This window comes from Chiroxiphia lanceolata, chromosome 1 (genome assembly GCF_009829145.1).
Source record: "Chiroxiphia lanceolata isolate bChiLan1 chromosome 1, bChiLan1.pri, whole genome shotgun sequence".
Lineage (NCBI taxonomy): Eukaryota > Metazoa > Chordata > Aves > Passeriformes > Pipridae > Chiroxiphia > Chiroxiphia lanceolata.
The window spans coordinates 73,679,897-73,688,036 of NC_045637.1; the positions used below are offsets into that span (position 1 = coordinate 73,679,897).

Sequence of the window (8,140 nt, forward strand, 5' to 3'; positions counted from 1 at the left end):
GCATAGTTTTCTCTGAACTGATTAATCATTCTTTGAAGAAAGGATAAAAACTCAGTATATGGACAGGTCCTAGCTAATGTTACATGAGGAGAGACTGTTCAGTGCTCTGAGGTTTAAACTTTAATAGGAGTATTGACTGTGATGCCAAAACCTGGTGAACACAGTAGTAGTTCAAGCACACAGGGATTAGAGAGCATAAAGGAGAACTCCTTCATAAGTTGGCCAGACTTGAAGTTTGATCAGGACATGCATGCATACTGGAACAGGTGGAAAGTGAAGAAGCAGCAGCTGGTCTCCATGACTTATTTTGATTCATGGGGAAAGGCAGCAATATATTTTCAAGTTTCTAAGTAGACACTACTTCCACCAAACCCAGGAGGAGACAGGAGGTAGCTCTGTGGCTGGCAGGCTGTCTCCAAACCTGGGCCAGTGTGGTGTGCCTCCTGAGATGGGTAATTTATGACTTGTCATTGATTCAGTGCTGTGTCCATTAAATGTCCACTTAGGAGAAATAAATCAAACATATTCTAGTGAAAATTAATGTAAATATCTCATTGCAGCTTAATCATGTTTCATATCTTAATCTATTCTTCTATAGTATGTTTGTCTGACTACATTACAGAGTGAATGTACAGATTCTCTAGTGGTAATTGTCTGGGTTACATTTTTTTAACCTCCTATTCAATTCTGGGCAGTCTCAACCTCATAAACTGACTGAATTGCTTTCCTCAACTAGGTTCTCCTCAGGGTTTTTACCTCCTTGAAGTAATTATAAAACAAAGTTATTTTACAGGGGAAAAGACAAAGATAGAGAGAAAACACCCAAGAAACTGAAGGACAAGACTTGTCAGTTTACTTTGAGTACCTGGGTATACTTCTATTCAAGATATTTGGTCTGAAATATCACTCATTTAATACATACTTAATGTTTTCAAACTCCTAGCTACAGGATTTTTTGCATGCGTGGGTTGAAGAAGCAATTGGACAAAGCTGTGACAGAAGAATCCTACTGCGATTTCTAAATTCAAAGACAGTTCTGTCCCAGGAAGTCCCTGACAAGTTGCTTGGTGGAGGCTGAGAGGGTGTGATGGGAAAGTAACATTACATATTGACCTTGGTCTTGTTTTCTAACCAAAGCAACTGCTATTGGTCATTATCAGCTGCAGGAGCATGAGGGCAGAGTCAGCACAGCTGGTATCATGGATTCAGGCATAAAAACATACATATACAGAGAGAGAGAGAGAATATTGGTTTGTTTAAAATGAAATCAAGAATTGGTTTTACACCATAGTCTTTGTTTTCAAGGTCTCCAGTGACTGGCCAAAGGGTAAATATGAGTCACTGGTGGAAGCAGGAAGCCTTAAAAAGAAGAAATGTCTCCAGACAAACGTAATTATTTTTTTAAGAGAAATAGTAGCAAAGCTGGAAATGTCTATGAAAACTGTTTGGGTTTTTTATCATTTAAAACATGTCTGAAAATTAATTTATATCCAGTCTTTGTAAGATCACTGGCATATAACTGAAAACCTGTTATGCAAAGGGACTTGCAAGGCAGGAAAGTAATGCAAGGCGAAACATGCATTGGGAATATGGCAAGTTAGCCTTAGTGATTTGGGGAATAGAACAAATAAAAACCTTAATGAAATTCACTTGAAACAAATGGACAGAAACTGCAAATACCTCTGAGAGCAGAGGAATAGTACAGAGGAAACTAGAGATATCCAAAATGTGTGAAGATAAAAAAAGATCCAAATAGAAAATCTGTGAGTTGTTACAGGGAGAAATTAGCTGAAACTCATCTATTCAGTTAAAGAAGAGAGAAATCTGGAGAGATGTGTAGCATACCACAGAGGGAAAGACAGGTGCTGCACTCAACTCCTACTAACGAAAAAAAGTCTGGTATTTTTTCTCAATCAGACTCTAAATTTTAGTTTTGAAGTTCAGTTGGATGCTTTCTTGAACTAAAACTCAACTGAAAGAAATATTTCCCACCATTCAAAACACTTCAACTGAAAACTGACACAGCAGAGTGAACATTTTAACCTTTTGAAGAGGCTTACAGTAAGATGAACGTAAGCTATTTCCCTCAAGTACAATATTTCTTTTTTACAGTAGTGGTCAAGTTGTATTTGTGGAACTCTATCTGTTGAGATGGGAAGACTTTGGCTTTAAGTAACCAACCTGAATGCTTTCTTGTTTATTGCAGAATCAGCACAACCAGCAGGAGGAACACACAAATTAAGATTTCCTCTGCACTTGAGGAATGAGAAGACCAGCATCTCTTCTCCAGGTTTCTTGTAGCTTGCTCCTCTGTCACTCCACCAAAATGCCACAGCAAATCCTCTGGCATAAGCTCGGTGTGAGTTCATGGATCAGAGGAGGGGAGGAGAGTAAGAGAAACGCTGTCTCATGTTGGCAAGAGGGCTGTATCATGCAGGAGAAGCCATGGTGGTCACCTTTCAAGATTTATCTGTTATGACATGATGATGCTTGAGGCTGGATTAAGAATTCCAGAAAGACTAGAGTGGCAGGAGAACAAAGGGTTTGTCAGTAAACACAGAGACCAATATCATCACCTTCAGCCTTCTGAAACTGCTGCATCGAAAGGTTGGTCAGCTCTTGGCTGATCTGTGACTGCTGTTAATTCAACTGAGGCCATGCTCAAAACAACAGAGCTGACAGCTGAAACAGAAATTTGCATATCTCCTGCACTTTCATGGTTCCACAGGATTTCCATAATCTAGAAAGCTCAAAACAAATTGTTTCATAATTCAGTGCAAAAGGACTGAAATACTTGTTCTTATTATTTTCTCCAGATGCTCAGATGGAGAAGTACAAAGTGGAGAAACCTATACTTTTCACAAATGTCAATTACAACATCATCCTTTGAGCACGCTCACAAATCCTTTCATTTTCGTTTTCCTACAAAGTAAAAGTACCTTTGGGAATTTCAGTGACCGATTTCCAGTGCGAATTAATTCAAATTCAATGGAAAGTACTGGGTCAATTATCAGTCTTTATTTGGCTTTTGTGAGAAATAAATGAATCACAGTTCAACTCAAAGTGCTTCTACACCAAAAAGTTTATCAATTCACTTCCATGATTTAGGAATCAAATTCCTCAAAAGAATGGGTGTGTAGATGACAGATAATTCAATAAAGACCTAGAAAATAGTGAATATTTCCTTTCTTAGCTAAACTACCTTTTAGACTCTTTCCTAGAGCAGAATCAGAATGCTCTGTCATGACTGAGATGCATATGAAGGTAGTGACACAGAGTAAAAAGACTACACGCTTGGCTTCTAGAGGTTGAGAGAATTACTGGCTTCAAGGACTCCTTATATCCCTCTGTTCTTCATCACACTAACTTCTTCCCAAACTCACTTTCTTCTTTGAGTGCTGTACATTGTCTCCAGCTGCCTCTGTCTCTGAGGATGTATCTGGAATTTTTTGTTACCACCTGCATGTCCTCTCTGTGCTGCTCCAAGCAGAGGCTGTTTGCACTATTCCCACCTCTCACTCGCTCACCACTCAGATGTTCCTCTATTTTTTTAGCTGCCTATATCACACTACCATTTTTTCATTTTCTTTTTCCTAATCATGTTGTAAACCCTGCCCATCTTTTCTGCCTTTTCCTATTTTATCCCTTTCAAGAATTTTGATTATTTACACCCCACTCTCACCTCCACCTCTCCCACCAAAGGTTCTGTATCTCTCCTGTAAACCAAACAGAGTGGGATTTAGACCACCAGTGCTCCCCTACATTGTGGTTCTCCCTCTCTCCTCTTTTCCCATATGCTTTTCACTGCTACACTCACTGCTGCCTAGGAGACAAGTCCTTCTCAGTACAGCATTGATCGTTTTGGAGAGATGAGCAGAACTGAAAGCTGAACACATTCCTTGCAAAAAATACCAGCTGCTGCAACAAACAGTTCTTTGTCTTACTGACAGTCAGAGAGGGGTCTAAAGTCATGACTCTACTAAATACTTGCAGAGGCACACCTCTTTCCTCCTCATTTGCTGACTTCAGCAGTCCAATTGACAACATACTCAGCAGGCTTCCTGTGAAAATGCAATATGGTCTGAAGTATGGAAATTAATATAATGCAGTTAAAAAAATAGTCTTTTCAAGTACATCATAACAAAGAAATACCACAAAGTTTAATGTGATGCCTTACAAACTTGGCCAAATATGTACAGGGTGGTTTGAGCTTGTCTAAGCAGAGTTGCAGAACCAAGACTTGACTTAACATGCTCCTGCACTGGGGTGATGTGCATAACTCAGAGTATATTGTTTTCAGAAACGTACTCTTGGTGTTGGGAGTGTGGAAAGAAATAATTAAAGGGGTTAGCAAGCTTTGAGAGGCCGATTTACGAAAAAATCTTGGGGCGGGACAGTCTGCACAACAATTAGGAAATGTTTGATTATCTAAGAATAGTAGCATAAATCACAAGCATTTAGAATAACCAATGACAGGATAATGAATGCCAAATAAAGTATCTCTTTAGACTGCCTATGCAAGGTGACACACACTCATATGCAGAATAAACTGGGGTCAGTGTCACTATCTAACACGATTACATTAAAAGTAGTCTGTAGAGGTCAAAGTGATGGTTTTTTGATAGATAAGGTATAATAAAATATTGATATTTACACCGTGGAAATAATTTTACAATGCCACATAGATGGAAAAATTAATCCTATCAGGTACTCTAAGATTCCTGTAGTCATGTGAACTAAACATCAGAAAATTATTCAAAGGAGATTTATGAGACTAACATATGATGATTCTGGTTCTGTGAAAACTTAGCTTTCTATGAAAAATATTTGGGCCAGAAAAAAATCACTTAGGTCACTGATCTCTTTCATTTTATACAAGTCACATTATTTAATTGATGAGGATGCATTCTTTTAATCAAATGTGAAGCATAGGACATTAGAGGAGGTCTTTCTTGCACTGTGCTAAAATAGTTATTCTCAAAGGATTTACTAAGGTCATTTTGAAGCTATACCATAATTTGCAGGAACCACTTAAATGAAAATCAGGCAGAACAAAACACCTTGGGGTACATTATTCTGAAATAATGTGCAAGAGAAATAATAGACGTAGTATCTGCCACTACTATTAGAGAGACGTGAGCATTTCACTCTTCATTCTTGTAATAAAAAGGTCCCCTAACACCCCCCCTTGATGATTCTATTTTACCTAATTGCTTTGTTTTATCAGCTATGGAAAAATATATATTCTGCATTACTAATCCCATTAGTGCTTTCAGAGGAAATGTCAGAATAATTAAATTTCTCAATGATCAGTATTCTGTCTTTTTTTTGTCAGGTCCTTCCTGTACTTAAACTACATGCACTGCCATAGTCTTTTGCAATTTTAAAACAAGGTCAGATACCAAGACAAAATTTTGCTTTGTATGAAGCTTTCCTTAGCAGGGACTTTTAAGCCTTTAGAAATTCAATCATTTAACAGAACCAATGACACAGGGTTTCTTCAAGCAAACAGAATGTACTTCAGCAAAAATCTTTGATAATGATGACACCATCCAGAGATCCAAAATATCACCAGGTTCCAGATTTATAACACCAGTCTAACTTGTATGCTTGGACACTTCCCAGGTCAAGTTTGGCATACCTGGTGAAAGCTGAAGACCTCAGGTGGGATGAGCAATGTGTCTAGAGTAGTGGCTGACGTTCGTCAGGATGAATTCAAGTGTTCAGCCACAAATTCCAAATACAAGGTCCAAGATTTAAAAAAAATTTTCCAGTTACTATACAAAACTTTCTGTGACTAAGAGCACACAATCATAGCTCAAATATGCATGTGAAAGCTACCTAACAAGCAATTTGAGAAGATGAATAGGAAAATAAAGCAGATGGGGAAAATCTCAAAACACGGTTAAATATTTCTCATCTTACTAGAGAGATTATGGATGATAAACATTGATGCTCTCTTATATAAAATTTTGGTATTCTTCAGGTGCTCAATAGTTTCTGTATCTTCATACCTGAAGTCTTCTGTGGAATTTGTCCCATAAAAGCTCCGCTCTCCACAGTGATGCTGTAAGAATATGGCTCTTTGTTGAGATTTGCCAGATTATTTCAGCCAATTTGACATTGCCTCTATCACACACACTAAGAAACTTCATTTTCTGTCTTGGAAGAGCTGGAATCTACTATGCCAGCAGTATCTAAGCTCAGAGTGAGAAACTAATAGATTTCTTATCCTTATCTCTAGCTATAATCCTGAATATATTTGCATTTAAAGAGTCTAGTTTTTCTGAAGATTAATTCTATGTTACCAGTCTTATAAGAGTAGGAAAATATGGACTAAGAGAAAAAAAAAGCCTTGGGACGCTAAGTATGGTGGCCTTCTGTCAGGAGGATGAAAATCAGTCTTGCAAGAAGGGGAAACCTAAAATACTGATGGCTCTTGCTTTTGCTTTAATTTCAATAGTTCTTTGTTTTTCCATAGTATCTCCCAACAGAAATCTACACACTGCAATGTAGGCTACAGAAACCATATCAAAACAGAGAAGACAGGTGTCTTGATATCACTACCTAATTCAACCAAACGATTTTTGTTGACTGCAGGATACAGGTGTGAGAATGAAGACATTGCATATCTACCTGTCTGCCTGCTGCCTATGATTAATAGTCTTGCACTTTCTGCTGCTTCTTGAAACTCCTGGTGTATAGCTCCTGAGGGGAAGCTAGTAGAAGCTTGATTTGTGACTCTCATCAGATTGTATGAACTCAGAAACCTGCTCTTATGGTATTAATAAGAAGTTAAAATATGCGCATGCATCCATGCACATGCATGCAGCTCAGTAGAGACATATTATTTGGCTATAAAGCAACAAGTATGATCATGTTAAGAAAAAAAATAAAATGTTGGCAGCAATTTCCAGCAAGAAAGGCAAAATTAGCTTTTTGCAGCTACTAGCTTTTAGTGAATGAAGGATATTGAGACAATAGTATTACCATAAAGGAGCACAAAGTAGATGTGCTAACTGTACTTTTTCTCTTAAAGGTCTCAAAGAAATAGACCCTACAGATTCAACACTCAAACAAAGCACCCCATGTCCTACAAGTATTCATTGAAGACAGCAGGGGGAAAAAGGAAGAGAAGCCCTTCTGCCTCAATCAATGATACTGCTTTTTAACAATGAGGGAGGACACCACCACCTCTTACAACAGAAAGGGAGGGGGAATTTGTATGCCTCTGGATGAACAGCAGTACTAAAGCGTTTAGCCATGAGGCCACTGTATCACGAACAACAATACAGAGTGATATATTTTTTTCAAATTTACATGTTTGCACTGCTCATATCAGAATCCTTATGTGGACAGATATTTTTTTCAAATAGCCAGTCTGGCTCATTTCACTCCTTCAGAACACAGGTTGAAAGAGAATTAACACCACCACCCTCCAAGCACCCAGATAAATAGGGCACTCATTTAGAAAGTAGGATGGACTAGGACTTTAACTGGGCACCAGGACAAATTCTGCTGTGGTACTTTCATCCCTGAGCAACTTTGCACTCAACACAAGTTGAGTGCCTACACTGTGCACTGAGTGGCCTGGTGGCTCCCAAGGAGTGTGTCACAGGTCATAGCTCCTCTGTGATCTGAGCCATGAGTGTACCGCAGCTAATGCTTTTGCTTATCCTATGATCTTCCCACCATATACCAACTGATGCATCAAGCCTCATTTGCTGATGGTCCTTACATACTTCCATGTGAAGTACAATGTTGTTTTATTTCAATGTGCCACTACTATACACTTGCAGTACATATGTAAGCAAAATTGCATAGTGCTCAAATCAGTGAGAAGCTGTCACTATCTCTATTTACTGACATTTTGAGCCCTTAGACCTGGAAGATGCAGTTTTATCAACTGCATTAGTGGTCACTTTTTGAAAGCAAAAGTCTGAGGACTATTTCTGTTACTCAAGTATCTATAAAGCCTTCAAGCTCCTATGTATTAGATGACCCAGGGAGAGACTCAAGTAGGTTGCCAAATATTTCTACTGATACGAATGTACCGTTACGAGTCAGACACATGATCAATGAAACTGCCCCATAATAGCCAGAAAACAAAAATTACCTGAGGAACAGGGGCATGTACACG

General features: G+C 38.4%; 1 long non-coding RNA gene across 1 annotated transcript; it reads left to right on the forward strand.

Annotated features, from left to right (window-relative positions):
* Window positions 1-2,210: 2,210 nt before the first annotated feature.
* Window positions 2,211-7,402, forward strand: LOC116780373. The gene is made up of 2 exons (XR_004354444.1): window positions 2,211-2,607; window positions 7,040-7,402. It is a non-coding gene; the product is annotated as an uncharacterized LOC116780373 (long non-coding RNA).
* The last annotated feature ends 738 nt before the right edge of the window (window positions 7,403-8,140 follow it).